The 16,817-nt window shown below is 35.0% G+C and overlaps 1 protein-coding gene across 1 annotated transcript in view; it reads left to right on the forward strand.

Annotated features, from left to right (window-relative positions):
- Window positions 1–2,128: 2,128 nt before the first annotated feature.
- Window positions 2,129–16,817, forward strand: part of LOC140170141 (glycerophosphodiester phosphodiesterase domain-containing protein 5-like) — a 126,791-nt gene continuing 112,102 nt past the window's right edge. Inside the window, exon 1 of the mRNA XM_072193461.1 lies at window positions 2,129–2,511. The gene's annotated coding sequence lies outside the window, so the exon portion shown is untranslated. The remainder of the gene's footprint in view (window positions 2,512–16,817) is intronic.

Below are 16,817 nucleotides of genomic sequence, written 5' to 3' on the forward strand. Positions count from 1 at the left end.
ATTAAAAACGTTTTTACCAAAACCAAAAACCCAAAACACAACCTGTTAAAAACATTTTTAAATGTTTTATGTTTGCTGTGGTCTTTCGCATGCGCAGTGCTCTATTTTGGTCTTTCGAAGCTATACCATGATACGCAGTCCAAAAATAGGGGTCTTTCCGGGGGGCATACCCGTTATCCGTATGGTAAAATGTGTTACATTTAGGGTTTGGGTTATATTATAGTGTTATAATTAGTATAATGATGGAGGGTTTTATTCATTATTCTATAGGTATTCTGGCAACGATCCCGGGCAACGCTACAGGTTGTTTGCACGCATGCATCCCGTTCCAGCTCACCTTATTTCTACCCGGCAATTAAACCATTTCCTTTCTATATACGCATACACGGGTCAAAGGGATTTACACTAATTTCCGTTTACATGTAAGTTCTGGAGACCCAGAGCATATAAATTTTGTTTACCATGGGATTTTAGGGGTTTAAAAAGTGCTATAAAGATTAAAAGTTAGGGATTTTTTTAAACAGTAATAATTTTGAATATTTTGTGCCTTTCTTCCATTTCGCGTGCTGGGCATCAACGATTGTGTCAATGCCGATTATACACATTTTAAAAAAAAAATACCGACGACTTTGGAGAAGGGCAATACAAACTCTTTGCCTAAGCCTATAAGCAAGATCTTTTATATAGTGCCAACGTATCGGTCACTAAAAAAAAAAATACAAAATCATTTAACAAATAGATAAATAACAGATTGGCTAAGCTGCTGTCATTGATAGTTCCATGTACATGTCATGAGCGATTTATATTCAGTCTTTGATTTTTCGAAAAAGAATTTATGATCCATTTCGAAGATCTATTTGTAGATACACATAGTGAAGACATCACTAGTTTCAGTTGGGCCTACATTGATTTTATTTTTTATCTTGATGTCTTTTTATACTTCTTATAAGATCAAATTGTTTGTTGTGTATTTTTAATGATATAAATAAATAAATAAATAAATAAATAAATAAATAAATAAATAAATAAATAAAATGAATATATCAATAAATAAATAAACAATATTTGAAACATTGTTGTTGTTTTTTAATCTTACTTAACTTCGGATTAACTTGCTAATGTTGCAAAGTAGGTCGTTTTTGTTTTGATTTGATTTGTTTGGGTTTCAAACGTTTTCACACCTGACACCATGAACACAATTAAGGACCGTTCACAAACACTTGTTGGGGGTCTGATGCAATTTAAAGGGGCCCTGAAAATTTTGACCCTCCTGGAGGGGGGGCTGAAAAAAATGACCAAAAATTTTCTTGGGAAAATTGAGTTTATATGCTTTTCTATGGAGTTGACCTATAATTTTCATGTCAAAAAAGGGGGGGGGCCTGAAATTTTTGAGGTATGTAAACGGGGTCCCGAAAAATTTTCGCGATGAAATTTTTTTGCATCAGCCCCCCCCCCCCTTACAAGTGTTTGCGAACGGTCCCATAGTGATCAGCAGAAGGGAAAAAGCCAAACGGGAGCGTCGAGCGTTAAGGGATCGGATAGCAACGTTAGCACAGTATTTTTGTGTGTCATGAGAGCACTTCAGACACACCAAATTGCATTCTGAATATGAGGATTATCCCTTTGATATTAAATAATTTTGATTTTTTTTTTTAATTCGCGATATAATACAAATTTATGGCAAATGTTTAAAAATTGATATGTTTGTAAGTAAACTTTATAACTCTAATGATATGAACCTAAAGTGTATGTAGCTGGGAGGAAATCCGTCAATCATTTGAACATTTTGACATTTCGTATTGACGATATACATTTTTTCCCAAAAATAAAAATGTTAGGTCTTTTATTCATTTGCCATAATAGTTTCATATCGTAAATTTCAAAAGAAAATATCAAAATTATTTGATAGGCCTACCAGAAGGACATCCCCGTATTCAGAATGCAATTTAATGTGCCTGATGTTCTCTTAGGTCCCACAAAAAATACTGTGAAAACGTTGCTATCCGATTCCTTAAGATGATATATCCGAAAGTATAGAAGTTTCTGTTTTAGTTGCAGAAACGCAGTTTGTGTTACTGAGGGTTAATTATATGATTCATAATGCAGCATTGTCGCATTTAGCACTGCTTTAAAGCAGATGCGACAGGGAAGACACTATACGCCTATTAAATGCGCACTTAAAAGGACCATGTAAGCTCATGTAAAAGCCACAAGTCTTGGTTTTTAGTAAATGGTGAAGTTTTCTGGGCTTTAAAGTCACGTGGTTCATTGTAATATTTAGACAGTCTTCTGGTAAACCAGCTGTTACAGTAAGCGACTGTCATGACTGTGTCGGTAGAGTCATCGCTGTAAGGCGAAGATAGGATACCTCGGCCACATACTGCTTGCTATACATGTTGGATCTTACTCTTCCACTAGGCCTACTACTGCGCCGTATGGAGGGTTTATGGAGACTTATTATTACCTCATATGATATTTGCAACGGAATAAATCAAGTGGAGCAGAATTGAAGTGAGTCGGTAACTAATTGTATAATATAGTTTTGTTCTTACTGTATAAAATGTGCGAATTACGGATTTGTTGTTTAGTGTTGTGGAAATCATGCAATGAAATGTACCAGTTGCGAAACTTGTGATCTGTGACTATACTTTCAAGTCAGGTAAGATATATTGGTATTAAAACTATATTATATCAGAAAGGTAAGTTTGGATGTCAAGATTAATGGTAAAAATAGTTTTGCCCAGTTTAAGCGTTGCTTAGGTACCGGTAGTTTAGTTCAATGCAACACTGGCTGCATAAGTTAATGTATAAAACCACCACGAATTAAAATTTAAATGACTCAGTCAAATGATTATGTCATAGATTGGCATTTTAGACCATAATAAACCTAGACATAGACGAAACAAATAGGATATAATTTACGTCATCATCTGCGATTCAAATGTCCGTTATTAATTATAATGATTCAGATTGATCACAATTAGGCCTATTATTTCCGAGTTGGTCAACAAAATGAGACAAACTTAATACCGTATTTGGAACTTCGGGTGTATCAATGAAGCAAAGAGCATTGTGCTATTCCATTTCAATTCCACACAACCCCACGTGGAAGATTTTGGAAATATCTGCCACTGGGGAGTATGAATTTCAAATGGAATTAACATATTAGGCAGCTCCATTTGAATTTCATACACCCTCTGAGAAAGATTCCACTTTAATTTTCCACAGAGGGATGATGAGTTTCAAATGAAGCTGCTAATGCCATGAATGTGTTCATTTCATTTGAAATTCAAACTCCCTCTGTGGACGATATTTCCAAAATCTTCCAGTGTGAAATGAAGTAGGCCTGCCCTATAGTAAAAACCACAGTAGGCCTATTACAGCAAACACACACAAAAAAACACCCGTTTTTAAACGTTATAAACGTGTAAACGCGTTTTCGTTTTGATCAATGACATTTAAAATGGCATTTCGTGATCCAGATTCTTGCAAATATTATTCTGCAAGAAATTTTGCTAAACGAATTAAAATTCGTTTAGCCAAAATATCGTCAAATTTGAATTTCGTTCTGGTATACCAGAACGAAATTACAAAAGTGGCCTATGGAGCAGTGTAATGCACATATTCATGTAAATTTATAACTCGCAAACGCAAAATCGGAAGCAACTGAAATTTTGTGAATAAGCTTTTTTTCGTGGATATCTACTGAAAATGTCATAAAAAGAGGATGCCAGGATCACGAACTCCTCCTGTTATATTTAAAACGTTTTTAAAACTAGGGATATGAAAAAACGCTATACAACATTTTAAAATGTTGTCAAAATGTTATTGTTAAAAAGGTCTTTGGAGGAAAATGTATCTTCAATAAGTTTTCAATTGATAGACGGCTTTTCATCCCAGCTGCCTTCGCTTATGTGTTTATCATCATCATCATCATCGTTATCATCACCTTCATCATCATCACCACCATCTTCATCATCAACATCACCATCATCGTCATCATCATCTTCATCTTCATCATCATCATCATCATCATCATCATCATCATCATCATCATCATCATCATCATCATCATCATCATCGTCACCGTCATCATCATCATCATCATCGACCATCATCATCATCTTCATCATCTTCACCTTCCCCATCATGATCATCATATCACCATCATCATCGTCATCACATTCATCATCATCTTCACCTCACACCTTCACCACCACCATCATCATCATCATCAATCATCATCATCACCTTCATTACCTTCATCATCATCTTCATCTTCACCATCATCATCATCACCATCATCATCATCATCATCATCGATCATCATCATCATCATCACCTTCATCATCATCATCATCATCATCATCATCATCATCATCATCATCTTCATCACCTTCATCATCTTCACCTTCCCCATCATCATCATCATCATTGATCATCATCCGATGATCACCATCATCATCGTTATTATCACCTTCATCATCATCATCACCACCACCATCATCATCATCATCATCATCGATCATCATCATCACCTTTCATTATCACCTACATCATCATCATCATCATCATCATCATCATCATCGCCTTCATCATCATCATCATCATCACGTTTCTCCATCTGATCCGTATTTCATTAGTGAAGCAGTCAAATGATGACTCCCTTAAGGGTTCAGCCTATAGGAATAAAGACCAATCGAACATATTCTTGTTTATGCCATAATATTGTAGTCTTTCAACCCTTTCATAACTTCAGCTGTGTAACTTACGAAAATTCCCGCTAAAAAGTGGTTCTTTTAATTTTTGAAAATCTGGATTTTCGTACTGATCATACTATAATGATCACCAGACAATAATGTTCTAATCACACTATAGACTGCGTTGACATGAGACGTCAATTGCTAGGCAATTTCGGTCATATGCCCACGGATATGTTATGTTCAGTACGGTGTACCATGAGGAACATGCTAACTTAAAATAATTTTTGCAAACTTTGATAATTTTTACAAACTCAAATGATTTTTTACAAACTCGAATAATTATTACAAACTTTAATTTTTGTTGTTGCAAACTTTAATATAATTTATTGTGCATGTAGAGGCCCATTTATTGTCGGATTTCTGTATTTAGATCACGCAGGGGACGCACCATTAGATTCTCAGGGGTGCATGGGAGTTTGGGTCAGGCAGAATTTTTTTGTATTTTTTATCGCCTCCAAAGGAGGATTTATTTTCACCGCCTTTTTTTATTTATTTATTTATTTTTCAATTATAATGTATACCTTTATACAAAGTTGGGTGGGAGAAATTTGTTTTACTCACCAGTGAGGCAACAAAAATTTCCATCTCACTAGTGGGCGAAGTTGTTTTTTCGTCTCACTAGTGGGCAAAGTTTTTTTCAAAAAACTCCCATGCCCCTTGGAAATCAAATGGTGCGCCTCTTAACGCGGCTGTGTACTCTAGACATTGTTTCTTTCGCAAAATTGAGTTTTTTTTTTTTATGTTTGCACTTTGTAATGTTTTTTATAAATAAAAGGAATGAAAATCCAGATTTGTAAACTCCAACTGCAATATTTTAAGGATTTTATTTCACTATTCCACTCGTGTTTGAAATTGAAAAGGAAAGAAAATCTTTGTTGAACCAGCAGGGTACACGCGCCCAACAACGCATCGCGTTGCGTATCGCGCAATTTGTTAACGCACAAATACGCTACGCATACGCGACGCTTATCTGCATGCGCGGCGCATCTTATGGAAACACCACGGAAGCACTGATTTCACAAAACCTAGTGGTCAAATGGCTCCGTTTTAGCTGATAAAATGGGGTTTTTTCAAGTTCTTTCCCCGATTTAAATATCAAGTTATGAATGGATTTCGCTCAAACTTCTCAAGGGGCTGTGGATTTACCCGATGTTCACGTAATATAAGGTACAAAAACGAAAACTGCCCTATTCCCTGTGAAATTCGATGAAAGTGCAAAATGTGACCACTTTAAACTTCAACGGCCATTATTTCAATGTTCATTTTCTCGGTAAAATGACGATTTAGGTACACGATAACTCAATAAATACAGCATCTATAGGTAAGCCAATATGATCATCGTAAAAAGCACGATTGACTCAAGAAACGGTTTTCTCATTTTTTTTTAATATTTTGGTCTATTTCCGATTTTAGGCATCATTTTGTGCAAATAGGCGTTTGTGAATTTTAAAAAGTTCAATTTGATGTCTTATATGGTCAATATCTCAAAATATAAGGCCAATTGATATAAAAAAATATAAAAAAACCGCTTTTGGAATGGAGCCTCAAGTTGAGCTAAAAACAAAATAAAATATTTTGGAAAGAGTGTTTTTTTGTTATGATGTTTTTTTGTGATTTTCTTCAGAATTGTTGTTTTTACCCCAAATCTGTATTTATATTAAGATTTATTGATGTCTTGCCTTCATACAAATGTATACTTTTATATGTCTTGTGCGAATAATTACAAAGTTATTGCACTTTTACTACATGCATGTCTGAGAGTACACAGCCTCCTTAACAACAATTGGGCGCTATTAATACACATTAATGTTTTTAAGCAAATAAAATTCCAAAATATGGTACGTTTTCTGCCTTTGCTTGCCACGTGGTAAGCCTATGTTGAGTTTGCGATTATATGTAAAAAATTCAAGATGGATACCAACAAGTCGTGTGGCCGAGCGGTCTAAGACCCTTCTTTTTTTTTTTTATTATATCGCATCGCGCATAGACTCAATCTCGATAGCCTGAGTCTCGCTGGGAGTCTTGCTCTCTCGTGAAAGTCGAAAGTTTGCAAAACAATATTTCAAGTTTGTAAAAAAAATATTTGAGTTTGTAGAAAATCATTTCAGTTTGCAAAAAAATATTTGAGTTTGTGAAAAATTATTTTAAGTTTGCATGTCCCTCATGGTACACCGTAGTTCAGGGACTGTGCTTTTAAAAACCCGCCAGATCGCAATCAGGCCATTGACCTGTGTAGTGGTCATACGTTGCTCGCTCAACCATAACATCATGACTGTCCCTAATAGCTACTCATTAATAATGCGTTGCGTCAGGTCATGGACTCTATTCAATAATTTTAATCCTTTCTTTAAGGTCAATAGATGAAAGGGAGACCTTGAAAAACAGATGCCTGTTTCTAGATAATATTTTATCATCCAAGCTGGTGATCTAAGATATTTCTAGGAGGCGACACTTATTAATTCATACCGCTCACATCTTTCTTCATCCAATGGACTTTGGGGAACTGCTGAGATAATAAGTGGATGTTACAATCTAATCGGCTACAATCGGCATAGTTGATGATATCTGATTCTGATAATTCACTAGTAGCAGCGAAATTACAGCGCTTTGTATCCTCTGGTGCACTATATAAATCTTATATGGATTCATGTTATTTATTTATTTTATAAATATTTCTTGTAAACACAATCTAATGTGGTGCTCACTACATGTAGAAGGCCTGGTCTGCAAATGTTCAGTGCATAAATCTAGTAAAGATAAAGCTTCATATGTTTAGTGTAATCAAATGAAATACCAAAGCTGGATATTATACAATCGTGATGCATTCCTTCTTGTTATGGACGACAAGTATTAACTTTGATATTATTATGGCAATATCCATTCCCTTCTCAATTGATTATGCTTTCTTTTCGAAAAATAAACCATGAGGCCTAGAGGCCATGATATAAACCTATATTCGGTATGCGGAAACCTTCCACGGTTAGGGCGGCGCTTGCACTCGCATATTCGCTAAACTGCCGCCTCCTTCATTTGCCAACCTTTATCGAGGGGCGTGTTTGAGGTTTTATAGTCATACATGTAGGCCTACCATTTTTCACCCTGATGTGGCAGTCAACGTCAACGCGTTGAAGCAGCTGTTTCGCTCGCGCATCTATGTGGCGTATTAAGCGTGTGCATGTGTACACCAGCGCTTTGGCCGAACGCTAGTAATTATTTGGCTGTGCCCAATTAAATGCTCACTGTACTGACATCACTACCACATCAGGATGAAAATCGCATATCGCAAACCAGCCAAATTTGTCATAGGTTTGAATTGTAATAGGAAAACCGTGAATATATGGTCTCAAACTCTGAAACATCTGAGCAGAAACGTGTCCTTTTTACTGGCTTAAAGTGAGTCTGTAGCTGTCGCCATCTTTGGAATATAATACAACATTCTCTGGCCAAACATCGGGTTAAATGTAAGTAAATAGTTCAAATCGTCTAAATTCAATAATATCAAACAGTCACGGACATTAAGTCAAGGCTACATGAGAAGTTTGGGGTAGGTCACGCATTTCCTTGGTATAAAAAACAGCCAAAAGGATGTCAAAAATTCCCTCTTTTTATCACAACGCGATTTATTACGAAACAGCATTTTCATAGGGCATACGCTGGTTCTTTCAATTCTAGTTTAAAATCTGTTCGTCACATGCAGTCTGATTTGGTATCTATGTTTTCATCAAAGTCTTGGGAACTAATGTGGACAGTAGTTTCGTTTAAAAACGGATACTGTTTAAAATATCAGTATTTACGCGAGCGACATTTTGAGTGTGTAAATTGCATTGAAAATTGTCGGCTAAAGAATGCATAAATTAAAATCGCGAACAGTAATAGCAACAATAACTATCTACATTCCAAGCGGAAACGCTTTTCATAAGCATACCACCTATTTTTGGGCAATCGCTGCAACCGAAATATGAAATTCCAGGCCATCTGTAAAAAAGAGCGTAAGCATATTTTACTATGAACTTGGAACATCAAAACACATGTTTTAATTGGTGTCAGACCTATTTTAATGATACGATAATTATGCCCCCAATAATGGCTTTCATTTGAACTATTATTTGTTAAACTGCTATTTTTACTTTTTGAGAAATTAATGAATTTATCGAAAAACTCGACGGAGAGTGTCACATTAACAGCTACAGGCCTTAAATCAGATGATCTCACCATTACTTTCCCAGCAAACACAAAACGTTTTCGACATCATTCGCAAAAGGTTATAAAAGGTTGTCAGAAAGCGTTTAAATGTCGGGTTATATAAAGGGTACATTAATGGTATAAAACGTTTTCATAACATTAAATAACATTTGTTGGTAATTTACTGCACAGCAAACACAAATGTTTTACAGAAAACATTTAAATGTCGGGTTATATAAAGGGTATAAAAACGTTTTAATAACATTCGAAAAACATTTTGAAAACTTGGTACAAATCATTCTAAACAGAATGTTATTTTGGGGTTGAAAAATATTTTGCAAAAAATGTTTGCCCAAAATATTTACAATAACGTTTTTAAAATGTTTTCACGACCTTTATATAACCCGACATTTAAATGTTATTAAAACGTTTTGTAAAAACATTTTAAGAACATTTCTGTGTTTGCTGGGTGCAAATATTTTAACATAATGTTATTTAAGTGTTGACAAAATATTTGGCCAAAATGTTTGCAAAAATAGTTTACAATGACATTTGACATTTTCAAAATATTATTGTAGTGTGTTTTCATACAAAACGTTTTAAAACGTTTTCATGACCTTTATATAACCCGACATTTTAATGTTATTAAAACCTTTTTACCTAAACCAAAACCCAAAATATAACTTATTTAAAACGTTTTAAACCCGTTTTTGTGTTTGCTGGGTTGCTGGTCAATTTATAAGACGGAAGTTGTACGTTCTGATATGGACAACATTGATCATATCATTCGAGCATTTTTTCTCAGAGTTCAAATAAATCGTGTCAGTAATACCACGGTAATACAACACTGATTTACAAATCTTATTGGCATCATTTAAACCTATTTAGTAACAGCATGGAAATTCTAACAGACATGCATGCTTGTATTAGGTCTAGACAGATTGAACAACCTAATCCTATATATCTCAGTCTTCTTGTTGATCTTGAATTCTGATATTCGCTTAACTTTAAGATTATGTTGTATGGTATTAAAATACTATTAAATGGTAGCATAATTTGTGAATATACTATAATATTAATTATTGTTTATATATGTACAGTGGTGTAGCCAGCACTTTTTTCAGATGGTGGGCAAGGGGGAGGGGGGCATTGATGAAAATGGTCAAAAATGTGTTCAAAAGTACAAAACGGCCTAAAAACCTTAAATATCGGGGCGGCTACCATCCCACGGGGGACAAGACTTTTCCTGGGAGGGGCAACTTCACCCTTTGTCCACCTGGCTACGCCACTGTTTATATAGGGTTCAAATTTAAAGGTCCTGGCAAATATAATTTACAATCCGCACAGTAGGCCTAAACTTTTTGTATCCTTTACTATTAAATACAAGGGTTTGAAAATAACTTTTTAGAAAATGTGATTATTTTTCAATTCAACAAAACGTATATCAAGTTATTCAAAGAAAATGTTCGGTAATTTTAGGCGGGGGAGGGGGTTATTTCTTTTGAACCCTGTATATTCCTAGCTCTTTGGGGCATATCAGGGGGCAGTTGTCCTGAATAATAGGTTTAGGCCCTCTGTAGTCAGTACCAGTGCCAGGATTTTTTTTTTTTGGGGGGGGGTAAATTGGGGCAAAAAGTTGAATTTTTCGTAAAAAGTGGGGGAGAAATTGACATTTGACCCCTTCCCCGAGGCCGCCACTGTCTGTGGTTCCTTTTTGGCAATTCCACTGTGATTAATACCAGTTAGTATTAATTAATATAGCGAATAATTGTGTCACAGAAACTGGACCAAGTTGACAAACAAATGAAAATAAATATTTTTTTATCATGTTTATCAATGTGATAAATGAAATTCGTCTATCAAGTGCATTTTATGTGACGTCATTGCATTGTATCTCAACTTTGATATTGTCTGGCAAGAAAATAGCAAACAACAAATATAATTGAAGACCGAATTAAAAAAGAATAGTTTGCGTCCGACGTCAGGGCAAAGGTGCGACGTGATTGGTTGCTGACCTGCGCAGTACAGCATTTTTGGTATGGGTGACAGGATGTCATACGCAAGCTAGTCTTCTTAATTCGGTCTTCAATTATTGGCCTGTTTTGAATTATGTGGTCGCGTAGCAGACATACAGTGGCTACATTTTGTTACATTAATGTTATAATTATTGTGTATGACTAAAGCGCCTTAGTCACCGACGTATTATTTTAGCAGGCCTAGAGGCTAGTAGGAAAAGGACAATCAGCTTAACTTAACATTTACGTGGCATATTTCCTATTCCGAACATTATGTGCATGCAGTTAAGTTCAATTATTGTACCGACAAGCATTAAGTAAAAGTATTGACCCGACAATTAGCTATAGACAATTTACAAAGAAAAATGACTGGACACAACGTACTGATATAGCGTAAATCATTTTGAAGTAATTTTAGCACAGCCTAAACATCATGGACATTTTATTAAGCCAACTGTCTACCATCTCAACTATTGAAATTTGCCGAACATTTGTAAACTAGACTGAAGAGGTTCATGCAGGTCTGTTGATTAAACAGCTAATAAAAGTTATTTGCCAAGGCCAAAGGAAAAAAAAATCTGCTGACAGTTTCGCCAGAAACCTCCTGGCTTTCTCAAAGCGATTGGTGTTGTTATTGGTCCATCTGCTTGGAGTGGGAATCCCGGCCGGATGTTATTGTTTTACCGGACGTACCGTCAACGTTGGTCTTGCGCAGAGGATCAAAGATGTATAAAGGATCAAGGGCTAACCATTTAGACTGAGACAGCCCATCAATCCTTAATCAATCCTTGATAGGGAAGAAAACCGCAGGGCAAGATGGGTCAAGGAATCAGTATGGATTCGCAAGAGAGGCGACAACATCATGAACAGAGACGAGGGGACATTCTTTCTAAGCCACATCTTTGATCCTCTGCTCAATAAACGTTGGAGACAGGAGTACTTCCGCTAAAACAATAACATCCGGCCGGGATTCCCGCTCCAAGCAGATGGATCAATAACAACATTAATTGCTTTGAGAAAGCCAGGAGGTTTATGGCGAAACTGTCAGCAGAAAAACGTAAGTTTTTCCTTTGGTCTTGGCAAAGAACTGTAATTAGCTGTTGGGTAAACTCATTAAACCAAATTGGATTACCCAACCTTAGACTGCATTCCACACAAACGTTGGCTATATTTTTGCCCAATGTTTATTAAGTAATGGTGCATTGCATTACCAATACATTTGTATACAACATACGTATATGTTTATTCAAAATCACTCTCAATGGGCTATTCCAGTTGAAATCCACACTACCCCTGTGGAAGATTTTGGAAATATCTGCCATAGGGGGAGTATGAATTTCAAATGGAATGAACACATTGGGCAGCTCCATTTGAGTTTCATACACCCTCTGAGAAAGATTCAACCTGAATCTTCCACTGAGGGAGGGTGAGTTTAACATGGAGGGGGAATGTGGATTTTAAATGGAATAGCCCATGTGACGGGATTTTGAATACACGGGCGTACGATACGTACTTTTGGAAATGGCAACCTGTTTAATTGTTATTCAGCTAGGACAATGTAGGATTTATTTTATTGAGTACCGTTTTAATTTTATTGGCGAAAAAATAAATTTTTGTTTGCCCTCAAATGAATTTTAAAAATTGGGTCGGTCGGTCGGGATTTTTTTCTTCTTTCTTTTTTTTTATTTACTAGCAAACTCTACTGTTTGTATTAATTAAGGCTCAAAATATGAAAAATCAGACAATTTTGGTGTCAAAATGAATCAACTAACATTACAAAACAACTAAAATGTTGAACACAAGCTCTAAATTATATTTTTTAACATCTTCAGAATGAAAAAATGTTTCAGGAATTTCCAAAAATAGGGTCGGTATTCTTTTGTACAGTAAATTAAAAAAAAACTTTTTTCTGTTTTCCAAAATTAGGGTCGGTCGGTTGAGGGCAAGCAAACATCTTCTTTTTTTTTTTTTTGGCTTAATTGAAATTGCATGCCATGAACACAATGCAATGGACAGCTGCGTCAGTAACATTTAAAAATTCCAAATTTGTGAAATTCGTACTTGTCAAAAATTCAAATATTTACAATATTGCCCAAATTACAAGAAAATGTAAGAATGTAACTATAAGAAAATGTCCACAAGTTCATACTGGGCATCAATATCCTTTTGCCTATTTTGTAATATCGAAACTTATTTGACGGTCATTAACTGTAAAGGATATACCAGAAGTATTTTATAGTGATAACTTCCTTTTTGATTGACACTCAGGCTCATAATGGTGGTCAGATTGAAAGCAATCGCGAAATATTTTATTAAATTGCCCGTTTGTAAACTTGTTTATAACTCTACTTTATTCGCCAATATCAGATTATCGGGAATCATATATGTTTAAGGGTTCGGATAGCAACGTTTGATAGCAACGCTTTTTGTGGGACATGAGAGAACATCAGGCATATCTAATTGCATTCTGAATACGAAGAAAGTCTTTCTGATATCAAGTAATTTTGACTTTTTGAAATTGGCGACATAAAACACATTTTTTGTTTATTTTAGGTCGTTTTGGGGAAAATGTGTATCTTTAATACAAAAAGTCAAACTGTTCAAATGATCGTCGGCTTTTCAGCAAAGCTACATACACTTTGAGCAAATCATTACATTTATAAATTCTTGAATGTCAAAAAATATCCATTTTTAATAATTTGCCATAAAATTGATTTTATCGCGAATTTCACAAATTATTTGATATCAGAAGGACATTCTTCGTATTCAGAATGCAATTCGATATGTCTGATGTGCTCTCAGGCCCACAAAAAATACTGTGCAAAGGTGGGTGACCGACCCATTAACTCTAAAGGATATATACCAGAAGTATTTTATAGTGATATAACTTCCTGTTTGATTGACACTTAGAAACATTATGGTCTTCGGATTGAAAGCGAAATATTATGTTAAATTGTCCGTTTGTAAACTTATTTATAACTTTATTTCATTCTGCAATGTCAAATTAATAGGAAACACATATTTAATCCCAAACCATAAACCATCAAAACTCTAAACAACAAGTATCTATAGGAAGAAAGAGTGTCCAGTCATTTTAAAGGCCCTATTCAGCCCAGCGAAATTAAGTGCAAATATGGTAAACAAAATATAATTGTGTATAAATTGCCTAAAGTAAAGCTTAATTCATTACAATATTGTGATTAGGTATTTTTCAAAATATTTGGTAAAAAACGAGGAAAGCCCCAGTATTGGCAAATTTGAATCCCCATTCAAACAGCTAATTGTTTCTATACATGAGTAGAGAAATTAATATCAGATTCATGTAAAATGCTTTATTTTGTCTTAATTCACGGCTTTTGGCTTAACTACTAGCAGGCTATGTTAGCACATAAGGTGCCAAAAACAAAATTTTGAGCTATCTAAGGCCAAAACAGTGTTTGTTTGCCCAGACACGACCAACCCAAAAAATCAAAAACATCAAACCTTTTTTTTTTTAACAATGATATAAAAATATGGTAAGGTTCAAGGAAATACATTAAAGTTTGACACAAGTACAAAATGTAAGGCTGAATATCTTATCTTTTCTCTTATTCCACTTGCTGCAACACGTGTACAGATCTAAGACCTACCAATCCACTCCTTTCTACCCCCTGTCTGGGCAAACAAACACTGTTTTTTTGGCCTGAGAACCACTGAACCAATACTAGGCTTGTTTGTACTCGTTTTAATCACCTCTCACCTATCGCGGTCATCAGCGACACGATTTAGTTGCCAAATAGGATCAGATTCATTTAAAAGTGCAACAGAACTTTGCCAAAATTAAGAGGAACTGTAAACCGATATCAACATGCATATAATATCAGAGGAAACTTGGCATTTAATTTCAAAATAAAATGTGTAACTATATAAATATTGTTACCTAATCCAAATTGCTGCTGACCATAATCTTTGATCAATTACTATACTTGTTTTTAATTACAAAAAATCTAAATAAATAATCGGTTTGAATTTGATTTCATTATAAGAATTAATCATAAATTATTGGCCACTGTTGGTCAAATGGCCTATTCCAGAAATTAATTGCACCCCTCTTTAAAGAAGACATGTGATTCCCAACCATTTTAAACAGGATTTATTTTCAACATGGACTTTTAAAAGTCCAAAAAGAAATTATCTAAAAACTACTATTTATTTTGATCATTTAAAAAATCTAAACCTAACCCTAAATCATAATTTCAAACCCTAACCTTATGTCATATAACCCGAACTATAAACCCTAGCCTAAATCATCAAAATCTGTTGCAATTTCCATATGATTTTTTCCCTTTGTCCCCCTTTTTTTAATTAAAGAAAAAAAGTGGATTTTTAAAATCCATGTTGAGAAAAATCCCTGTTTTTAGCTTCATGTTCTCCCTGGTCATTTAGCAGTGGGAATTCCCAAAAATGCATCATGTTCATTTCGCATGACTAAAGAAGACTTGGAATTTCTCAAAGTGACATAATAATCGGATTAACTATACGCGGTATCTATGCATTGATGTACTTGCGAACAAAAGGACTATGTATATGAATAGATGCGACGGGATTATCTCCATTATATATATATTATTAGCTATTATTCTATTAACCCTCCTCGTCCTTGCATCTTCTCTAGGTGTTAGGCGTCTTTTATTTGCACAATTGGACGCTCAAAACACCAGGTTGGTGCTAGCGGCTACCCAAAGATGTCCGACCAAATCCTGACCATGACTTGGCTACTTGGATTCGTCTATAGGAGTGAATAAATTGTCCTTTTAGTTTTGCTTTTTCACGTTTCCCAATCCCAGGGGGGGGGGGGTAGAGTCTCAATGGTGTTTTCAGTGGCGATCAATGTATTCAATTGGGCGCATTTGGGCAAAAGTGAAAAATAAAATGGTATACTAATGGCCGTGACGGGTGTCAAAAACAGCAAAAAGTAGGTATATAGAGAAAGTCATCATCCTTGCATGCGTTGCACATCACCCAATATCATTTTATAAAAGTTGATATAAGACTTTATCACAGATAATTTTAGTTCATAAAATACAAAATAGAGATGCGATCAGTAAGCTTACTGCGTGTCGCTAATTAATAGCATCCTAAAACCAGTTGAATAGGTTAAGGTTCACCAAACTATATATCTAATGCGTCATTCAGGTTCGTAATTTGATATCTGAAACATGGCACATAGCCTATATGATCCACAACATGCTCAGCTATCAGGGCACAGTTCTTTAACCCCAGTATATTTTCACAATCATTGATTGACCTTTGAAAATTTGAGTACAAAAATTCATACTCTGCAACTTGAGGTCAAATGTTGCACTATGATTGTTTAATTGAGGTTATTGAACTATGTCATTGGGATGAGGCCATTGTGGTCCATAGTGATATAATTATTACACATACATGCACTCTCTCACCTGTCCAGTTTACATTTTTGTGTATAACGTTACTTTTTAAATTCGTTACTATTTTATGTTACTATCACATTACTCATCTGTTCTATATGATTATAATATATACATCCATATCAAATGGATGCACTTATCGGCTGCTACATGTGTCTATTTTTACATAAAAGCTGGGAATAAATACCAGACTCATTTAAAGTTGAGGTCACTTCAAATCATCCCCAAGTCATATGTTTTTAAAAATGATCTATGTTTTCATAAACAATGTGACTTGGGGATGATTTGAAGTGACCTCCACTTGAGATGATTCTGATATTTATTCATAGCTTTTATGTTAAAAGAGACACATATAACAGCCACCCAGCAAACACAAAAGTTTTCGACATCCTTCACAAAAGGTTATAAAAGGTTGTCAGAAAACGTTT

Source organism: Amphiura filiformis, chromosome 14 (genome assembly GCF_039555335.1).
Source record: "Amphiura filiformis chromosome 14, Afil_fr2py, whole genome shotgun sequence".
NCBI classification, from domain to species: Eukaryota; Metazoa; Echinodermata; class Ophiuroidea; order Amphilepidida; family Amphiuridae; genus Amphiura; species Amphiura filiformis.